The following is a 7319-nucleotide window of genomic DNA, read 5'->3' as shown; positions in this document are numbered from 1 at the left end:
CCGGTTCTCTGAACTACTCAAAATTTCTGCTGCTGGTTCTCCAGAACTGGTCAGAATCTACTGAATGCCACCTCTGCTTACGACCATTTTTCACATTTATGGCTGTTGCGGCATCCCCGTGGTCACGTGATCTAAATTCAGACGCTTAGCAATCGACTCATATTTATGACGGTTCCAGTGTCCTAGGGTCGTACGATTGGCTTTTACAACCTCCTGACCAGCAGTCACCGGGGAAGCCAGATTCACTTAACAACTGTGTTACTAAGTTAACAATTGCAGTGATTCACCTAACAATGGTGGCAAGGAAGATCGTAACATGGGGCAGAACTCACTTAACAAGTGTCTCACTTAGCAACAGAAAATTGGGGTTCAATTGTCATCGTAAGTCGAGAACTACCTGTATGTGCATCGGACTAGGTGTGCGTGCATTTTCTATGAGGTGCATGGCAAATCAGAGATTACAAACCGTAGCCCATTTCTGAAGTTTTTCAGGATTGCATTGTTTCCTGTCTGAGCAAAGATAAGGGGGGTCAAACTGTTTTCCAAAGCACCCATAGGCAAGATAAGAAACAATGGTTGGAAACTAACCAAGGAGAGCTAACCTGGAACTAAGGAGACGTTTCCTGACCATCAGTGGAACAACTGATTGTGGGGGCTCCAACACTGGAGGTTTTCAAGAAGAGATCGGACGTGGAGGTATTATAAGGTCTCCTGCTTGGGCAGAGGGTTGGACTAGAAGACCTCCGAGGTCCCTTCCAACTCTACGTTCTATGGGGCCCTGGCTTTGCACCAGAAGTCAAAAGCAGCTGCACGCTGCATGAACTGCAGCCCTGACTTTGGCTGCTGCTTTTGGCCTGGTTTACTTTTTAAAATTTAGCTATCCCTCTGACCTCTGCTCCTTCAGCCACTCCATTTCCTTACAAAGTATACCTTTCAAGAATTTGGGGTTCCCCAGAACTCAACGAAAGGGGGTGACGGGAGGATCAGCAGATCCAAATTGTGAAAATAATTTTGGTATCTTCAATCCAATGTTTGGGAAATAAGCCGGTGGGTTTTGTGTGTTTTTTGACAATGGCTGCTGCAAGTCAGTCAAGCGTAAAAGGCCAGACATCCGTAGGGCAAAGTTTAAAGCCAAAGAGGGTTAAACATTGCAGGACTGGCATGAGCTGAAATAGCAGAGTGGTGTTTCATTATATTTAGTAGAAAATTCAGCCCGTTTGTTGTTTTTCAGACCCGGGAGGAAAATTATTCCAAGAAGAGAGAAGTTGCTCAACCAGGAATCGACCTGCGCATTTCTCCAAACAGGAACTTGGACATTATGAACAAGAAATCGAGAGAGAAGTTTATTCTCCAGCAAGTGAGCCCATCATCCACAAACACCAAGAAAATTTCCCAGAGCAGATCTGACCCATCTTCACCAAATACGGTGGGACGTGTAAACCAACCCTCTAACGTTCATCTAACCAAGACTGCGAAGAAGATGGAAACCTTGCATCACCCCAGAATCAGATTTGAGCCTAGGATAGAGCATCCGGTGTCTTCTTCGCTCAGCACCAGGAGGAAGGAAGAACAAGCTGTGGATGGTGGTAATTCTGCCCAAAAGGTGAGTGTCTTTCTTCTTCTTCCTAAACCAAGAGGAGAGAGGGAGAAGGGCTTGGCCAGAAAGCTGCAGTTTCAGTTCTGCCTTTCTCCACCTTAAAAGAGGAGGCGGCTCTTTTAGAGCAGTGAAGTTAAGCAGAAGAGAAGATACATCCCAAAAGAGGACAACGCACCATCTGGCAATCCCATCCCTTTAGTTAAATATACTGTCACCGGGATGAATCTACTCATCCAGTCTGGTTATTTGGAGGAAGCTTCTGGGGGTCGGTCCAAACCCCTGCTGCTTATGAGGTCCATGACTTTAGGTCAGGGGTCCCCAAATGTAGCAAATGTAAGACTTGTGGACTTCAACTCAGCCAGCTGGAGAATTCTGGGAGTTGGAAGTCCACAAGTCTTAAAGTTGCCAAGTTTGGAGAGCTCTGCTTTAGGGCAAGATTGAAGTCCTTCTTGCCCCACCCTGTGGCACGCTCTCCCCCATCCCGGAAGAGGCACAAGTGGTGTGGTGTGTGTTGACACTCCGAATACAGTTCGCACCCTGATCTTATTTGAAATGGGCTCTTGAAATCTGGTACTTCCCACATTTGCTCTTTCAGTGAGACTTTGGTGCCGACTAATCGTTTGAGGATGCTTTTTCTTGCAAATTATTATTTCTAGGTGTTTTTAATTGTGATGTTGGTTTCTCCTTTGCCCTTCTCCTCCTTATCTATTTATTCTCTTTTCCTTCATCTATCTTTTCCTTCCACTTCAGCTTCTTGTCCTTGGCTCCTCCTCCTCATTCATCTTCTCCTTTTCCCTTTCTTTCTCCTCCTCTTTCCCCTGCTCCTCTTCGCTGTCTCCTCCTCATCTTTTCCCCCTTTCTTCCCTCCTCCTCCTCTCCTCCTTCCCTCCTCCCCTCTTCCTCTTTCTCCTCCTCCTTATTCTCCTCTTCCTCCTTCCCTCCGCCTCTTTCTCCTCCTCCTTTCCTCCTTTCTCCTCCTCCTTGTCTGCCTCCTCCTTTCCTCCTTCCCTCCTCCTCTTACTCCTCCTCCTTTCCTCCTTTCCTCTACCTCTTTCTCCTCCTCCTTTCTCCTCCTCCTTGTCTGCCTCCTCCTTTTTCTCTTCCTCCTCTCCTTCTCTTTCTTCCACCTCCTTGTCTTTCTCCTGTCCTCCTTTTTTAATCTTCTTCTTCCCCTCCTTTTTTTTGTTTTGCCTTTTTGTGTTCAACATTATATAGAAACCTCCAAGTTCGTGGTGAGGTTAGCCGTATGGATAAGTAAATAAAATTCTTTTGTAATCGTACAAAACTAATTGTGCCAGATGGTCCTCTTTTTTCAGTCAGATTTTCACTTTTTAAGTCCCCATATTAGGTAATGGCATTTATTAACCTTCCTGTGCGTCTTTGTAATACATTTTATTGCGCCTGTTGTTTTCACTGGGTTTAATATTTTTAAAAGATTTTGGGCCCCGTCCACTAAACTGTGATTCATGGGTGGTTTAAAAATCTAATTAAAAGTACGAAGAACAATAATCTTAAAGCAGAATCAGAATCATCTAACTGTTGTGTTTCCCAAATATGAGAATAGTTAACCAAGAGAGGGCGGGGCACAAGAGTGGTCAAAAAAGTCAAAATGGTAGCTGGAACTATGCGATTACTGCCATGTTCCCTTTTAAAGTACACTGCATACACAGTGCATGTTAAAAGGAGATGCAGATTCATTAGGCACACCTGCCACCTTGATTTTTTGGGGGTGGGGGCACTCCCTGTTCATGAAAAGAAACACCTATGATATGAAAACCGGGACTATGAATTAATTATATTTTCCTAGCAAAACGATTATTACCATGGTTATAAACTGAATGGGGTGATAAGAGATACAGCGGGTTTTTCCAACCAGGTCAATGTCCAGGTATATGGACTTCAACTCCCAGAATCCTCAGCAATGGCTGTGCTGGCTCTGGAATTCTGGGTGTCGAAGTCCATATACCTGGACATTGACCTGGTTGGAAAAACCTACTCAAAATTTTTGCACACAGAAATATATCATTCGTACAAAAACACCTTGATCAGCATTTTTTTTTCAGATAACACTAAGTGACAGTCCGTGCCACACCAGTCAGTCAATGTCTTAGTGGTCGCAACTTCGTAACTTGCCGATTTCCCTTCGTTTGTTTGCTTAGGTTGTGTTTCAATACTATTACAAATACTCAACGCATTTGTTCCGTTTATCATTCAGTACAGTGAAAATCCAGAAAATGGGTTAGTTTGGTAAACAGGGAGGTGTGTCGTGTGAATCCAATGTTTTGCACCTATTTTGTCTATTAAATTAACATCCACCTCTTCTTCCAAGAAGCTTGGGATTTGCAGGTCTCAACATGCCTTCACTCCGGAATTAGAATAATAGAATAATAGGCCTTTAAGGGACCTTGGAGGTCTTCTAGCTCAGTGGTCCCCAACCAGTGGGCTGGGGATCACTGGTGGTCCACAAGAAAGATTTGGTGGTCCATAGAGAAATGTCACACCCCAAAGCAATTAATCCAGGCTGCACGGGAACACAAGGCTGTGCCTCCCACATGGCCTGTGGGAACACAAGGCTTGTGTCGCTTGCATTGCGAACAATACAAGGTAGTGAGGGGAGGGGGGGAAAGACAGAGTGGGGGAACTTGCCCCACTCACCCCTTGTGCCTCACCTGGCCACCGGGCTTCTTCTTTCCGCTTCTTTCTTCTTCTGCTTTTGGCTGCATGCAAGGAAAGCAGCCAAAGTCTTTCTTTCTCTCCCCCAAACTCGACAGAAGTGAGTCTTTGGGACCCTGCAAGGCATCCTGCTCCAAGAGGCTGCGCCAGCGCCACGAGTCTCACAAAGACACATTTCTGGCGGAGTTTGGGCGACAGAAAGAAAGACTTCTGCTGCTTCTGCTGCTTTCTTTGCATGAAGCCAAAAGTCTCTCCCTCTCTCTCCCCCTGAGAATGCAGCTGGAGATGATATCCTGTGATCCCAAATAAAGAACGATCGATCGGTAGGAAAACAGGGTGGGGAATTTCCCTGCAGACTTTTTTTTTGATTTTCCCAGGGTCTCTGATCCACGGGATTTAAAATTATGAGTTTGGTGAAGTCCAAAAGGTTGGCGACCCTTGTTCTAGTCCAACCTACTTCCCAAGGCAGAAGACCTTTTACCATTCCAGAAAATGGCTGTTTAATCTTTTTTTCAAAATAACTTCTATGATGGAGCACCTCTAGGAAGCTAACTGTTCCACTGATTGATTGATTGCTCTCACTTTCAAGAAATTTCTCCTTAATTCCAGGTTGGAACCTAGAAATAATGAACTTCCACCCATTGCCTCTTTTCCTACCCTCAGGTGCTTTGGAGAACAAGTCAGCCTGCTCTTCTCTGTGACAGCCCCTTAAGTATTGGAAGACAGATAACATGTCATCCCTAAATTTTCTCTTTGTTTGGCTAGATATGTCTTGTTCCCTTAACCATTCATCATACTATTTAGCCTCCAAAACTTTTATCATCTATGTTGCTTTTTTCTGCACTCTTTCTAGGGCCTCAGCATTTTTTATTTGTTATTTTTTGTGGTGGTCAGAACTGGATGCAATATTCCAGGTGTGGTTTCACTAATGCAATATAAAGTGGTACACTGTTGATGCAGCCTACAATTGCATTGGCCTTTTTGGCAGCTGCAGCACATTGCTGGCTCATACTTAAGTGAATTTCACCTAGATCAGGGGTGTCAAATTCGATTTCATTGAGGGCCACATCAGGGTTGTGTTTGTCCATGGGAGGGTGGGGGGCAGGGGCATGGCCAGCGCAACATCAGTCATTTCGGTGGCGCCTGTGATGGCCCAAGTGCTGTGCCCGTGAAAACGGGCTCCCAAGCTCCGTTTTTGGCTGTGACAGCCTCCTGCAACCCTTTGCCAGTGAAAACAGAGCTTGGAAGGATCTCATGTGGATCTCCCAAGCTCTGTTTTCGCTGGCAGAGGCACTGCAGGTCAGTCCTTTGCTGTTTCCAGGGTAGGTTTGTAGGCCAAATCTAAGCACCCCATGGGCCGGATCTGGCCCACAGGCTTTGAGTTTGACACCCCTGATCTAGTTCCTCTCACCGTTACTACAGTGAGTTGGGTACTGACTATTCCCATGATGGCAAACCTATGGCATTTGTGTGGGCACACGAGCCCCAGCCAAACTTACCTGCACTGCACAAGCGTGTGCCTTCCAGGTGATTTTCAGGCTGTTTGAGGCCTCCCTGAGGCTCAAGGGAAGCCCCTGAAGCCTTGGGAGGCCGAAAAATGGGCCTTCCAGAAATACCGGAAGTGCCCGTTTTCAGCCTCCAGAGGGCCTCCGGAGCCTAGGGGAAGCTGTTTTCGCTCTCCTGGGGGCTCGAGGGAAGCCTCTGCAGCCTTTGGAGGTCGAAAAATGGGCCTGTTTCATCACTTTCATCACCCATTGCCTTCTGGGTGCTGCAATTTTTGGCATGGGAGCCCAAAAAGTTTAGCCACCTAGGCTTATTCTATACCTGTACATTTGGTTTTTCTGCCTAAGTGTACAACCTTATTTTTCTCACCACTGTATTTCCCTTAGTTACATAGGGCCCAGTGTTCTAGTCTGTCAACATCCTCTGGGTCTTGAGCCTATCTTCTTGGGTGTTGGCTATTCCTGCCAGTTTGATGTTGTCTGCAAATGTGATGAGTTCGCGTTCTATCCCCTCATCTCGAGTGTTTATGAAGATGTCGAATTTTTGAAGTTGTCCCTACTGAGGTAGGAACTTGGATCTAACCAATGCATCACTGCATTATACAGGTCGTCCTCCACTTACAACAGTTCAGTGAACATCCAGAGATATAACAGCACCTGAAAAAGCTATTTATGACCATCTTTTACACTTACAACCATTGCAACATTCCCATATCGTGTTCAAAATCCAAGTGCTTACCAATTGACTCATATTTATGATGTTTGCTGTGTCCTGGGCGGTTCATGTGATCACCATTTGCAACCTTCTGACATGCAAAGTCAGTAGGGAAGCCAGATTCACTTAACAACTGTATTACTAACTTAACCGTTTCAGTGATTCACTTAACAAGTGGGGCAAGAAAGGTTGCAAAAAGGAGCAAAATTCACTAAAGAGCTGTCTTGCTTAGCAGCAGAAACGTTGGGCTCAATTTGTCATTGTAAGTCAAGGCTTCTAGGATCACCCCGCTTCTAGGATCCTTCCACTGCTGAAAGTGCGATGGAAGAATCAAAATATAGATCAGACAAATATTTCTTAACCTTCCCAACTCCAAGGTCTGTGAGCTCAAACTGCCAGAATTCCCCAGCCAGTTATGAAAAACAAAAGATTAAACTACAGATTAGGCCTGTTTGATCTGCAAAACATGCTCATTTCTCTTTTGGCCATATAAAAAACTTTTATTTTAATAAATAAAACAACAAAGATGACTAGGGGACTGGAGGCAAAAACAAATGAAAAATGGTAGCAGGAATTGAATATGTCTATTCCAGTGGAACAAAGGACTAATAGCAGTGCTCCAGTATCTCAGGGGCTGCCCCAAAGGAGAGGGAGTCAAGCTATTCTTCAAACAGCACCTGAGGGCAGGACAAGAAGCAATGGGTGGAATTAAGAAGAGACGCAAGTTAGAACTAAGGAGAAATTTCCTGACAGTTAGAACAATTAATCAGTGGAATAACTTGCTTCCAGAAGTTGTTAATAGTCATTTGTCTGCAGTGGTATAGGGTTTCCT

At 45.1% G+C, this 7319-nt stretch overlaps 1 protein-coding gene across 2 annotated transcripts in view; it reads left to right on the top strand.

Annotated features, from left to right (window-relative positions):
* The first annotated feature begins 1157 nt into the window (after window positions 1-1157).
* The window catches only part of XIRP1 (xin actin binding repeat containing 1), a 47762-nt gene continuing 41600 nt past the window's right edge, over window positions 1158-7319 (top strand). For both annotated transcript variants that reach the window (XM_087917013.1, XM_087917011.1), the window contains exon 1: window positions 1158-1603. The gene's annotated coding sequence lies outside the window, so the exon portion shown is untranslated. The remainder of the gene's footprint in view (window positions 1604-7319) is intronic.

This window comes from Pseudonaja textilis, chromosome Z (assembly GCF_049901715.1).
Source record: "Pseudonaja textilis isolate UNSWEBS1 chromosome Z, rPseTex1.2, whole genome shotgun sequence".
Classification (NCBI taxonomy): Eukaryota; Metazoa; Chordata; class Lepidosauria; order Squamata; family Elapidae; genus Pseudonaja; species Pseudonaja textilis.
The sequence above is the reverse complement of the archived record's forward strand: the minus strand, read 5'-3'. Positions and strand labels throughout refer to the sequence as shown.